Below are 7,437 nucleotides of genomic sequence, written 5' to 3'. Positions count from 1 at the left end.
CCTGGTTTACCCTCAAAATAAACAGTTGGTGGGGCGAAAACAAACTCAGGCACTGACCCTGGCCTACACCCACAGTAGGGGTTCTCAGAACCCCTAATTTTGTGAGATGGAAAAAAAGAGAGAAAGAAATGGGAAACAGAAATCCCTCATACTGACCTGGGCCCAGATTCACAAAACACTTCTTACGCAAAAACGTCAACTTTTTTGTGTGTAATTTGACCCCCTTTTCACCCCAATTTCGTGATATTGTGATCCAATTATGATCTTGTCTCATCACTGCAACTCCCCAATGGGCTCGGGAGAGGCGAAGGTCGAGTCATGCATCCTCCGAAACATGCGCTTTTTAACATCCGCCCGCTTAACCTGGAAGCCAGCTGCACCAATGTGTAGGAGGAAACACCGTTCAACTGATGACCGAAGTCAGCCTGCAGGCACCCGGCCCGCCACAAGGAGTCGCTAAAGCGCGATGAGCCCCCCCAGCCAAACCCTCCCCTAACCCGGACGACGCTGGGTCAATTGTGCGCCGTCCTATAGGACTCCCGGTCACGGCCGGTTGTGACACAGCCTGGGATCTAAACCCTGTAGTGACACCGCAACACTGCGATGCAGTGCCTTAGACCACTCAGGAGGCTCCTCAACAATATCTTAAGATTGAATAATTTTCTCACTAACTTCTCAAATATCTTACAAATCTTCTTAAGATGTTTGTTGCTAGGCAACTGATTTAGCTAGCAATGGCAATCATTAGCATATTTCGTACAGAGATTACTGTTCTAAAACATGTTCTTGGGTTTAAAATATTCAATGCTTAAACTTTCAGATGAAGTTTGTGAGTGATTTAAACATGTTCAATTGCTTTCATGAGCTTATTATTTCACTGCCCTGAGTTTAAGACAAGCTATCTTGGAATTAAGAACATTTCCAAGAGCTTTATTTTCAAGAATCTAATTTCTTCTTAACTTTTTGCTTAACGAGAAACATAAGAAATAGCGCAAGAACATTTCCAATTACCTTTTTTGAGGAATAGCAACTAATGCGTAACTTGCTTCTTAAGTCTATAGTTAAGGAAAAAAGGGCAGTTAAGAAGACATTTCTTCTTAAGAAGGTTTTGTGAATCTGGGCCCAGGTGACATTGCCCTTGACAACCAGCTGAGGTTCCCGTACCCATGGTGGTAATAGTGTTTTCACTCCCCCAATTAGAACCCTATTACTGCGGAGAATGGGTCTGTGTGTGTGTAGAGTAATTAAGTCCCAGGGCATCATGTTCAGAAAGAGGCAGGGTCTAAACAACACACACACACACACACACACACAACACAGGAGAGCAGGTGGCACCGTCTTAAGAGGGCAGAGTAAACAAGACGACAAAAAGGAAACCCTCATCTGTGACTAAATGTAAAAGGTTAATACACTCACTTCTGCCAAGTTAATAGAAATATTCTGCATTTGATACCAAAAACAGAGTTGTATTCCTTACCAGTTTAAATTAAATAGCCTACGGTGTACATACTAATTTAACAGTAGTTATATTTGTGCTCTTGTCTAGGTGTGTTCAGATGAACAGTAGGAATCAAAGTTATCCTATTGGCTACTACAACATAGTATAAAGTCTGAAACATAGTTATAAATGCCTCTTTAGATAGTAGATCAAATCTTACTTGGCAAATTCTCGCGAGCATGAGTGATGGCCCAGGACATTTGACAGACTATGTCCTCTTCTTCCAAATATCTTTGTTGATCCAATATGCAGTAGTTACCCATCCAAAAAAACAGGTTCCCATGAGTTAAAACGCATTGATGGAGCGATTTCCAAATCCATAGTGAGAGATATGAAGTGGCAATCAGTGGCCAGGCACTGGGGGCTGCCTTTAGTATTCAGGTCAGGACTGACAGACCATCTGTTTCTGTTTTCTGAGAACAGTTCTGTTACTGTGCAGCACACCTCAAAGCCACACTCTGCTGGATTCATTTGTTGAATAGGCTACTTTGCATTTGGTTTCTTATATAACTGTTTGTATGGATCATCACTTGCAAAGACAGGTGTATTACACTGACAAGGTTATATGACGTAAGATGACTCAACGATATTAGAAATGAAATGATGTTGTGTATACAGGGCTTCGAGATTTCAAAGTATTCCAGATGTTCACATTCAGTGATATTGCAGTTGTAAGACACATTTGTATAAGAAAGTATTCAATATAAAGAATGATTGTAGTGCATCTAATTTGAATGTAACCAAAATGACAACATTTGGTGTAGCCATAGTATTCATTATTGAGATTATTTTAAAACCTTTTTTATTTAGCAGATGCTCTTATCCAGAGTGACTTACAGGAGTAATTAGAGTTAAGTGTCTTGCTCAAAGGCACAGACAGATTTCTCACCTCGTCGGCTCAGGGATTTGAACCAGTGACCTTTCGGTTACTTGCCCAATGCTCTTAACGGCTAGGCTACCTGCCGCTCATGATGTGAACCTGTTGAACCTGTTGCTGTGGGATTGGAGGGAGGTGAGCGTTTACCTAGACTACCTCGTCTCCCAGGGCGACGGATGCCACAGGATGAGAAAGACAAAGACAAAGGGATTAGCTATATGTCTTATATCATTCCATTGTTGATGCTCTTTTCTTAGTCAGTTCCTTACAGACAAGATTTTTATTGAACATTTCTGTGGAATTGTTTTATACCTCCATAAGGGATTAAGTAAATCGTCTTTGATGATTTACAAAATGAAATGACTCACATTCGAAACGATTAAAAAATGTTTTTTGAAGTTTGTGTATTCAAACAATTAGCTGTTGACATCATTAATAATCTGATTTTATGGGTCCCTTCCGATACGGAGCCTATATACTTTAGACATTAAAAGCCCTGTGTGTGTGACTAAGAGGCCCTCCAGCATCTGAACCCTACGTACATCACTAGCTCTGTACTGTAGCATAATGATATTGATTCCCTTAGTCCATAAGATACAGCTCAATGAAACAACTCCCACTGAGAAACAAGAAAAAACAAAAATAAGAGCCACTGTTTGACTCAGAGGCCCCCAAGGGGCAGACACACACACACACACACACACGCACACACATACACATACACACATGTACACATATACACACATACACACATACACACACTCCTGACACACACAAACACAGTGCCAGGTCTGCAGGCAGGGTGTCTGGGGAGACGTAGCGTAGCGGAGCAGCAGTCTTGGGGCCTGTCCTTTCCCCCTGCCGGGGTAGTGTATATCCACTGGACTGTGTTGACTGTGTGTTCCTGTGCCTGCGGCTGCTACATGGCCAGCTGAGCTGCAGCTCCCTGAGTGCCTTGCTATTACCCAGCGACACTTGGAAGGAGATTGGTTGTGAGTCGCTGTCTTGTCCTCCTGCCCCCTGGAGCTTTTGCACTGTGGTTTTGCCCTTTCTGTTCTTGTAGGTCTCATTCACATGTAACAGACTGGCTGGCTGCTACTCTACTTGTTTCATTAACACTGTTAGGGAGAGCTGGCGTTGTTCAGTGCCACATCTAGTACATATAGACCAGAATTATAATGAATGACTAATCAAACAAATCTTGAAGGTCTGGAATCACACACCCCTTTCATCCTATGATTCTTGAACCTTTTTGCATAAAAAACTGAACACTCTGGTCATTGGGTATGCCTTAGCTATACAGTGGGGAAAAAATGTATTTAGTCAGCCACCAATTGTGCAAGTTCTCCCACTTAAAAAGATGAGAGAGGCCTGTAATTTTCATCATAGGTACACGTCAACTATGACAGACAAATTGAGAAAATCACATTGTAGGGTTTTTTATGAATTTATTTGCAAATTATGGTGGAAAATAAGTATTTGGTCACCTACAAACAAGCAAGATTTCTGGCTCTCACAGACCTGTAACTTCTTCTTTAAGAGGCTCCTCTGTCCTCCACTCGTTACCTGTATTAATGGCACCTGTTTGAATTTGTTATCAGTATAAAAGACACCTGTCCACAATCTCAAACAGTCACACTCCAAACTCCACTATGGCCAAGACCAAAGAGCTGTCAAAGGACACCAGAAACAAAATTGTAGACCTGCACCAGGCTGGGAAGACTGAATCTGCAATAGGTAAGCAGCTTGGTTTGAAGAAATCAACTGTGGGAGCAATTATTAGGAAATGGAAGACATACAAGACCACTGATAATCTCCCTCGATCTGGGGCTCCACGCAAGATCTCACCCCGTGGGGTCAAAATGATCACAAGAACGGTGAGCAAAAATACCAGAACCACACGGGGGGACCTAGTGAATGACCTGCAGAGAGCTGGGACCAAAGTAACAAAGCCTACCATCAGTAACACACTACGCCGCCAGGGACTCAAATCCTGCAGTGCCAGACGTGTCCCCCTGCTTAAGCCAGTACATGTCCAGGCCCGTCTGAAGTTTGCTAGAGTGCATTTGGATGATCCAGAAGAGGATTGGGAGAATGTCATATGGTCAGATGAAACCAAAATATAACTTTTTGGTAAAAACTCAACTCGTCGTGTTTGGAGGACAAAGAATGCTGAGTTGCATCCAAAGAACACCATACCTACTGTGAAGCATGGGGGTGGAAACATCATGCTTTGGGGCTGTTTTTCTGCAAAGGGACCAGGACGACTGATCCGTGTAAAGGAAAGAATGAATGGGGCCATGTATCGTGAGATTTTGAGTGAAAACCTCCTTCCATCAGCAAGGGCATTGAAGATGAAACGTGGCTGGGTCTTTCAGCATGACAATGATCCCAAACACACCGCCCGGGCAACGAAGGAGTGGCTTCGTAAGAAGCATTTCAAGGTCCTGGAGTGGCCTAGCCAGTCTCCAGATCTCAACCCCATAGAAAATCTTTGGAGGGAGTTGAAAGTCCATGTTGCCCAGCGACAGCCCCAAAACATCATTGCTCTAGAGGAGATCTGCATGGAGAAATGGGCCAAAATACCAGCAACAGTGTGTGAAAACCTTGTGAAGACTTACAGAAAACGTTTGACCTGTGTCATTGCCAACAAAGGGTATATAACAAAGTATTGAGAAACTTTTGTTATTGACCAAATACTTATTTTCCACCATAATTTGCAAATAAATTCATTACAAATCCTACAATGTGATTTTCTGGATTTTTCTCATTTTGTCTGTCATAGTTGACGTGTACCTATGATGAAAATTACAGGCCTCTCTCATCTTTTTAAGTGGGAGAACTTGCACAATTGGTGGCTGACTAAATACTTTTTTTCCCCACTGTATATGATTCTGTCTTAAAGGAATCCAATCCATTGGACATGTATTAATCAGACTAGTTGAGAGTCACTCTATAACAGCACATTTATTTATTCCCTCAAATTAACTTCTGAAGTAGATAACGGGCCATAAAGCCAAATTATAATTGAATCAGTTCAGCTCACAGAGAGATGGGCCAAGCCAACCGTGGCAGGTACAGCTGAACATTCCAATCCCGCAACAATACAATTGGTTTACTGCATCTAGCTAAACAATAAATACACGCATTAATAAATCAATCAAATTCTGAACAAGAAACAATAGGAAAATGCTCATCCCAAGGAAAATTGTCTTCATTGGAGCGCCTTGCATGCATATTATGAGTAATGAACACATCAATAATTTATCATTTTCATTATGCTTCTGATTGCGTTGCCCGCAATCATTTGTTTTAAATATACATTACTGTCATAAGTGACATGAAAGAAATCATGAAGATTTAGACACATAATACATTATGAATGTATACTAAACAAAAATATAAATGCAACATGTAAAGTGTTGGTCCCATGTTTCATGAGATGAAATAAAAGATCCCAGAAATGTTCCATATGCACAAAAAGCTTTTCTCTCAAATTTTGTGCACAAATTTGTTTACATCTGTCACACCCTGGCTTGGGGGACTCTCGTATGTTGAGCCAGGGTGTTAGTTTCTATGTTTTGCATTTCTATGTTGGCCAGGGTGGCTCCCAATCAGAGACGGCTGTAGCTCGTTGTCTCTGATTGGGAGTCATACTTAGGTAGCCGTTAGGCATTCATTCTTTGTGGTTTCTTGTTCTTATTTGGTTTGTGTTAAACCGTAGACATCACGTTATCGTCTGTTGTTTTGATCGTGTGATTATTCTCTAAATAAATATGTTCACCCTCAACGCTGCGCCTTGGTCCTCCTCCTTAGACGATCGTGACAGAAGAAACCACCTCGACTGGATCAAGCAGCGTGACGAGGAGAGAGGATGGACTTGGGAGGAGATGAGTGCGAGTCTGGCAAGAGGGATGGAGGCCTTGGCCACGGGTAGGAGTGAAGCCCATAAAAGTTTTAGGGGGGGGCTAACGCCGTGGACGACGGGGCAGCAGGAGGCCGCCAGGTTACGGGAGTCACTGGTCACCAGGGGGAAGGAGGATGTAGAGGCACGGCGAGAGGTACTGGCGTGTGTTGCCAGTCCGGGCCGGCCTGTTCCTGATCTCCACGTAGGGCCAGTGGCGTGTGTTCCCAGTACGGTCCGGCCTGTTCCTGCCACTCGCACCAAGTCAGTGGTGCACTTCGTCAGCCCGGCACGGCCCGTTCCTGCTCCCCGCACCAAGTCAGTGGTGCGCTTCATCAGCCCGGTCCAGCCCGCTCCTGCACCCCGCACCAAGTCAGTGGTGCGCTTCGTCAGCCCGGCACGGCCCGTTCCTGCTCCCCGCACCAAGTCAGTGGTGCGCTTCGTCAGCCCGGTCCGGCCCGCTCCTGCTCCCCGCACCAAGTCAGTGGTGCGCGTCATCAGCCCGGCTCGGCCCGTTCCTGCTCCCCGCACCAAGTCAGTGGTGCGCTTCGTCAGCCCGGTCCGGCCCGCTCCTGCTCCCCGCACCAAGTCAGTGGTGCGCGTCGTCAGCCCGGCTCGGCCCGTTCCTGCTCCCCGCACCAAGTCAGTGGTGCGCTTCGTCAGCCCGGCTCGGCCCGTTCCTGCTCCCCGCACCAAGGCAGTGGTGCGTTTCGTCAGCCCGGTTTAGCCCGCTCCAGCTCCCCGCACCAAGTCAGGGGTGCGTTTCGTCAGCCCGGCTCGGACCGTCCCTGCTCCCCACACCAAGCCAGTGGTGTGCGTCGTCAGTCCGGCACAGCCCGTGCCTGTTCCACTGGTGCCTGGTTCAGCACGAGTCAGCTGCTTCACGCCGGAGCTAGAGCAATCCGCTCCACCAGTGTGCAGTCCAGCTCCGGTCAGCAGGGCCAGACCGGACCAGGGGTACTTTGGGGGGGTTAGAGAGCGAGTGGGGATCATGCCCGGAGCCGGATCCGCCGCCAAGGCGGAGTGCCCACCCGGTCCCTCCCCTGTTGTGTTTGGTTGGCGCGGTCGGAGTCCGCGCCTTTAGGGGGGGGGTACTGTCACACCCTGGCTCGGGGGACTCTCGTATGTTGAGCCAGGGTGTTAATTTCTATGTTTTGC

The sequence above is a fragment of the Coregonus lavaretus genome (assembly GCF_964263955.1).
Source record: "Coregonus lavaretus genome assembly, chromosome: 13".
NCBI lineage: Eukaryota > Metazoa > Chordata > Actinopteri > Salmoniformes > Salmonidae > Coregonus > Coregonus lavaretus.
The sequence above is the reverse complement of the archived record's forward strand: the minus strand, read 5'-3'. Positions refer to the sequence as shown.